Genomic DNA, 7,239 nt, shown 5'->3' with positions numbered 1-7,239 from the left:
CTGTCAGCAGCTCGTTTTCCCATTAATTTAAGCTACTAAACTATAAATTTGTTGCAAACTATGGATGGCCTCAAAGATTGTGTTCACTGTATAGGAAATATGCTGGATGTTTTCTAAATGTGTAGCAAAATAAGAAGCTCTTTTTTCTAAGGCAAGACATTATATCCTTTTCAATGAAAGTCAGGAAAATATTTAGATTATCATTGAAATGCTCTTGATCAGTCTTTTAGAAAATAATATGCTTTCTAATAAAAAAAAAATGAGAAAAGATCTCCATGAAAGAGCAAAATGTTCTTAAGGAACCCTCAACCTCTAAGAACCACCTTCCCAAGATAAAGTTAACATACACAGACAACAATAGTTTTGAAGACCATATTTCTATAGTGATGGCAATGATTTAAAAATTTATTGGTTCATTTAATAAATTCATAAAAAAAGTCAAAGCAATACAAAGGCAAATCTCGATTTGTATATAACAAAGGATACCAACGTAATTATGCAGTAAACCAAGGTAACAACCAGTGTAACATCTATTAATCACATTTTATCAGCTTTCAGAATATTTACTACTATGATTTAAAAGTTTTTGCAAAATTGAAGTTTTAAAAAATATATTGCCTTCAGAAACTTGTTCTGTAGACTTGGGCTGATCTTTAATGTTGTACATTATAATAAATAGTATGAATAGTATGAAGTATTATATTTAAATATTTAAAGCTCCCTTTTTTTTAATTGAAAGCCTCATTTAATAAACTAAGAAAATATTTTTACCAGTTGTGATGATTAGGGTATGCAATTTTTATATTTTTATAGAGATATAATTATGCAAAGTAAAGTGTAAAAATCTTAAGTGATGAGTTTTTAAAAATGTATGTACCATGACATTCAAAACTAATTTGTTAAAGCTACCTTTTAATAAAAATCCTTAAGATGATAAATTTTGAAAATGTGTTAAAGACAAGTCTGCATAAAGTTTTATGTATTCTGTGTGATTGATAGATAGGAAGGGGAATTGGCTTTGTGTATCTTAAAGTACATTGAAGGTACATTGCCAAAAATGAGCTCTACAGAAACCTGTTCAGAAGTGAATTTATGACTTAGTAAAGAGACAGCAGAACTTGAGGCCAGTATACTAGCTTCTATTGCTGCAGTATTGAATAAGTCTTTAAACATCTCTAAACTTCAGATTCCTCATCTATGAACTGAAAATTTTAGACAAAATTTTATTAAAACCCTATTAGCAAAGACCTTCTAGATTCTAACCTGAAAAAAACAAAGTGTTGCTTAGTTATTCTTCGCTCATTAAACTCAAATTATTGGACCCTAATGATATCCCATATTCTTAAAATGATTTTTGCATACTGTTATTGTATTATTATCATTTTAATGACCTTAGATAATTTTACATGCAAAAATTTTAGCAAACAGAAATTTTTTGTTTGAAATGTGTGTATGTATATATGTATGTGTGTATGTATGTATGCATGTATATGTGTTGGTGCTTAAAATATACCTTGCATAATTATAATCCATGTGAATCATCTAGATTTTATGTTCTGCTTTTTATTTTCAACATTATTTTATAAACCTATGTCAAGGTATGAGGATGAAACTAGATGATATACGTGAAAACAGTTTGAGAACTCGAGATGTCTTTCAGAGTTTAGATATTTTTGTCCATTTGAATGTGAGTGCTTCAAATCCAGGAATTCTTGTTATTTATCTTATTAATTCTATACTCTTAGCTGACAGCTAACATTCTGACACTAATAAAAATTATAAAAATTATAGCTAACATTTATTCAGCTCTTATATCAGATGGTAAGCTAATAACTTTATATATGCCATTTATTTAACAATTATAAGTAACTTTTAATAAAAAATACTATCATCTAATTGTTTAAATGAGAAAAATAGGGCTCAGAAAATTTAAATAATTTTCTCAGTTTAGTCAGTTTGTACGAGGGGTCACCAGTTTTATAATCCAAACAGCAAGCTCTTAAAAAACTTACTATACTTTAGTTCCTTTTTTTATATATCAGTATTAAATGACCTTTTATCCTATTGACAGTCCATAATGTTTTTAGCTAACACAGCTCAGTACCATTGAGAATAAGCCTTTGGCCAATAGAGAAGGCCCAGGAAGTTGGCCCTGACAAGGGAACAGCATGGAAAGAAAAAAAAAAAAACAAAAAACAAAAACAAAAAAACCCAGGAACTTGAAAATACACCTCTCCTTTGGTATTCATGAAATGTAAGAAAATGGGCCAGAAGCTGTAGGTGGGAAATAGAGTAAAGAAGGCCTGTATACACTAAGGAATATAGACTTTTTTTTTTTTGAAACTAGGAAAAGTAAAGCTAGAATAATATCATTAAATATTTCTGTATCCCCTTTGTTGATGCTGTGAAAAGAGCATAGATGTTGAGACAAGTCTCTTGTCCTCTAACTAGCTGAACACTTACCAGAAAATGTCTTCTCGATAAACATTAGCTTCTCTCTCTCTCATTCTCTCTCTCTCTCTCTCTCTCTCTCTCTCTCTCTCTCATTCTCTCTCTCTCTCTCTTTCTCGCTCTTCCCCCGCCCCCCGCCGCCTCTGTTCTACTAGATGATCTTTAAGAATGCCTCTCATCCAAAAAATTATGAATTCAGTTTTATCAGGGCTTTACATATAAAATCTATATATATATAGGACCTTAAACCTTGCTTGAGGTGGATATGAAAAAAAATTTATTTTCTTTCATCATTGGCTATAAAAAATAATTTTATCAGAAACAAATAGAATAAAAGGTACAAGTTCTATGTTTTCATAAAAGAATGAATGCCTTTATAAAATGTTTGAGATTGAAAACTGTCACAGAGAGAGGGAGGCAGTGTCTAATAGCAAATCAGCGTTCGGATCATTCATGACAGACTATCATTTGGCATCCAAATTTGGTACTCAAATTTTCTTTTTTAGTTAATACCACACCAATGACTTTTTTAGGGAATTTATTTCTACTAAGCTCTCATGAGACTGAGTTTTAAATCAGAAAGCCAAACATTACTTTTCTTATCTGCAATGAAGGAACTATATATTTCTAATGACTAGAATAATCTATCAGATATAGTATTTCTATCCCTTATACATCATTATCTTTTCAGAACCTTAAATGGCTTGTAAATTCCACTTTTTAAATATCTTCCCTGATATCTACTTAATTACATCTCCTGGTTATATGTTTCACAGCACCCTGTAATTTTCTCTATAGAACTTATAATAAGGTAATTACGTAATAATTATATTTTAATGACTACTTTCTCCCCATTGAACAAGTCCTGTGACCGCCTTGCTCACTTTCATAGCCCTAATGCAATGTCAATCAGAAAACTGAGTAGAAACTTTGTTATCTGGAAAACATATGTCCACTTTTTTCCACTATATTCAACTAGTATTCCAACTCTATATTCTGTTTAAAGTATCCAGTGACCACCTAATTAAAATATTTTATTGTTATTTCAATCAATATATATAAAATGTATTCTACATCAAGCACAATTCTGGGATCGGATAAGGACTTTGTTTTCACAGAGCTTACATTTTTGGAGAATGGACAGAGGAAACAAAAAATATTAGATAATATAGTAGTATGTTGTACAAAGATTTAAAATAGAATAATGTACCAAATAATGCCTGGCTGCTTGGTGAAGATCTCTCTTAGGTGACATATATGGTAAGATCTGAGTGACAAGGATCAGGAAGAAAATCTTCCAAGTTAAAGAAAACAAGATAAAATGTTTTGAGATGGGATTGGGTTTATCATATTTAAAGAACAGTAATGATGTAAAAAGACTGTGATGTTGGAAGAAAATTGGCAAGAGGGAAGTAGTACAAGATGGGCCTGAAGTATTAGGTAGGGGCTAGATCTTGTAGGGTTGTACTGGCCAAAGCATAATTGTGGCTTTAATTTTAATTAAGATAGAAATACATGAAAATTTTAAATAGGAAGGAATAAGGTCCAATTCATGTTTTAAATCAGATTCCTCTTTTTTTCAATAAATACATTATAGAGGATCAAGAATGAATAGAAAAAGCAGTTAGGAGATTATTGCACGACTCTGGGAGGATTATTCTAGGAGGTAGAAAATGAAGTTAGGATTAAGCTAGTGATAGTAAAGTAGAAGTGAAGTACACATTCAGGATGTGATTTTTAATTAAAATAAACAGTGCTAGGTTGGATGTACTCTATTGGAGATACCAAGAATAATCATGGGATACACTTGAGATTTTAGTGTAAGCAACAGGCTATATCTGTTATCATTCATTGAGATGCAGGACATTTAAAGAGAAGCAGATTTAGGGGTAAGAATTAATAGTCGACCATTCTGAGTTTGTAAAGTATATGTAGATGTCAAGGAAGACTGCGTATACAAGTCAGGACTTCTCAGGAGAAACAGAGCTTGGAGATGTAGATTTGGGAGTTATCAGCATGTGGAGGATATTAAAGGTCATGGGATTGAATTAGATTTATTTAGTCTATGGCCATGCCACCCTAAACAAGCCTGATCCTGTCTGATCTCGGAAGCTTAAGCAAGGTCAGGCCTGGTTAGTACTTGGATGGGAGACCACCTAGGAAGACCAGGTGCTGTAGGCATAAAAAATAAAAAAGAGGAGATCGTAAACTAACAAGGTCCTTACAAACTGTGAGGTCAACCAAGGGTTGCCTTGTCTAAAAAACAAAAAAAAAAAAAAACAAAAAAAAAAAAAAAAAAAAACCCAAAAACAACAAAATGAAAAATAAAAAATAAACGAATTAGGTTATTTAGGGACTACAGAGAGAGAAGAGGGAAGCCCAAGACTCAGATCTGAGCCACTTTAAAACTTAGAGGCTCACCAGGGAAAGAAGAACCAGCAAAAAAGGCAGAAAAGCTAGGAAGGTTAAAACAGAAACAAACAAAACAGGAGAATGTGGTATCCTAGAAGAGAACAAAGGCTTTCGAGAAGGCAGCTTGACCTTGAATCATTTGGTGATGTTGTACTCACTGTACATTATTCCTCTCATTATTCCCTTCTTCCTTATTTTCATGATTCTTATTCTGTTCTCTCCTGGCTCTCCTATAGATTCCTTCGCTATTTCTTAACCATCTCTTATAAATGTCTCTACTTCTCCCTGCATTTTGAATGTTGGTGCTGTTTAGGATTTTATCTTCAGATATTTTTCTTTCAACTTCTTACATTTTCTCTGAAAGACCTCATCTTCTTCCATGACTTAATATGCATTCTATGCAGGTGATCCTTAGATCTCATTCGAGCCAGAGTCAGAAGAGGCTAAATAATACATAAATGAGGATCGAGAGGCTTGAATTCTAGTCCTGTCTCTACCAGTTACGAGGTAAGTGTTATAGAGAGAATAAACCTTCCAGGCTTTGGTATTTTTCACCTATTTCCTATGTGTAAAAAGAGGTGAGAGAATCAATGATTACCTTGGTCTCTTCCAGTCCACACAGGTCTTTGGAAGAACAAAACTGGGGGGAAAACTGTGCCAATGTAATAATGTAATTTTTTTCTTTCTCTGCATAGTCTCCCTCTATATCAGTGTATTCCTTTTTCTTTCCTACTTAGTTGACATATTTTTTTATAAACATACCTTTTGGAAAATCTATTTCAGGAAGCCTTAATTTGACATAAGCCATGGTATACTTGGTGAGTTTAATTATATAAGATTTGCTGATGAAACTTTACTAAACCATTCTGTACTTGGACAGAAACTATTGAGAAAATAAATTTCACTGAGAATAAAAAAGACTCTTGATGATTAACTGAAATGAAATTATATCTAACAAAAATAATTCAGAGAACTACAAATACCATATGATTTTGCTTATATGTGGAATCTAGAGAACAAAATAAATGAACGAACAAAATGAAAACAGACTCATAGATACAGAGACCAAACTGGTGATTGCTAGATGGGAAGGGAAGTAGAGAGCTGGGTCAAAAAGGTGACGGGATTAAGAAGTACAAATTGGTAGTTACAAAATGATCATGAGGATGTGAAGTACAGCATAGGGAATATAGTCAATAGAAATATTGTAATAATTATGGTAGTGTCAAGTAGGTACTAGACTAATCAGGGGGATCACTAAGTAAATTATATAAATATCTAACCACTATATTGTACACCCAAAACTAATATAAAATATTTAAAAATAAATAAAATAAAAACTATATATAGTCTAAGCCCTATATGTTAAGAATTCTGTTATCAGACACTGAAAAAACTTTCAATTTCAAAAAGCCAAAAGCTATAGACATGCATCTTATCACTAAGTCAAAAACATAGTGCAGGGCTATCAGAAGTGGACATAGAATGACCACGTCTAATTATTTCCACTTCTGATCCAGGTTTCTCATACTGACTTGTTCCTAATGCCCACTAAGGAATCTTAAGTTCATCACTTGCTTTTATTCAAATCCCTTTCATTGTCCCCATAATAGTTAGGCTGCTACTGCTATAATTTGAAACAGTGTTCCGGAGGATTTATTTTCATATTAGCTATAGTTCTTTGAGAAACCTGGATTATGCTCTCCTTTGATTTTTCTAAGGCCCAAGGCTGATTCATGAAAGCAAAAGGGTAATTATTCCGTGTATGGCAAACTAAGGACACTTATAGGCCCTTTGCCACAACATTTTCTGAAGCTTGATGTAAATACATCAATCATTCTGCCAGGACCTGAATTTGTATGCTAGTTTGCACTAAGCACGTCGTGACAAGCAAGGTGTTTTATACTTTAAGACATCATACTTAAAGTTTTTGAAAGGGTCTTCTTCCCTTCTTTGGAAGAATTTAAAACATTTAAATGATGTGATCTGGCTTTCTAAGTTACAATAATTTGGGCAAATTAAATAAAAGAATTAGAACTGCTTTTGTAGATTTTAATCATTTTTCTAAAATATAAACCAGAAATATGAATTATAGTCACTCTTTCAATGAAAACCTTAGATAGAGTTCCATAACTATTACCATTTATTATAACAAAGTTAAACAGTGCAATTGTATTACTGTATTACTATTAAATTATTAATATGTTATAATATCTATTTTTGATTTATATATTTCATTATATATACAACTAGCACTTCTCATACACAATTAACATGTGCAATGACAAAACTATTAAGAAAGGAGAATATAGTTTGTAACTAAACACAGGATGAAAAGACCTATGTAAGTTTCATTAAAAGTTTATCTCTATGGCA

General features: G+C 31.9%; 1 pseudogene; it reads left to right on the top strand.

Annotated features, from left to right (window-relative positions):
* Positions 1 to 4,512: 4,512 nt before the first annotated feature.
* LOC118604768 lies at positions 4,513 to 4,632 on the top strand (annotated as a pseudogene).
* Positions 4,633 to 7,239: the final 2,607 nt, after the last annotated feature.

This window comes from Rousettus aegyptiacus, unplaced genomic scaffold (genome assembly GCF_014176215.1).
Source record: "Rousettus aegyptiacus isolate mRouAeg1 unplaced genomic scaffold, mRouAeg1.p scaffold_m13_p_1, whole genome shotgun sequence".
In the NCBI taxonomy this organism is placed as follows: Eukaryota; Metazoa; Chordata; class Mammalia; order Chiroptera; family Pteropodidae; genus Rousettus; species Rousettus aegyptiacus.
The sequence above is the reverse complement of the archived record's forward strand: the minus strand, read 5'-3'. Positions and strand labels throughout refer to the sequence as shown.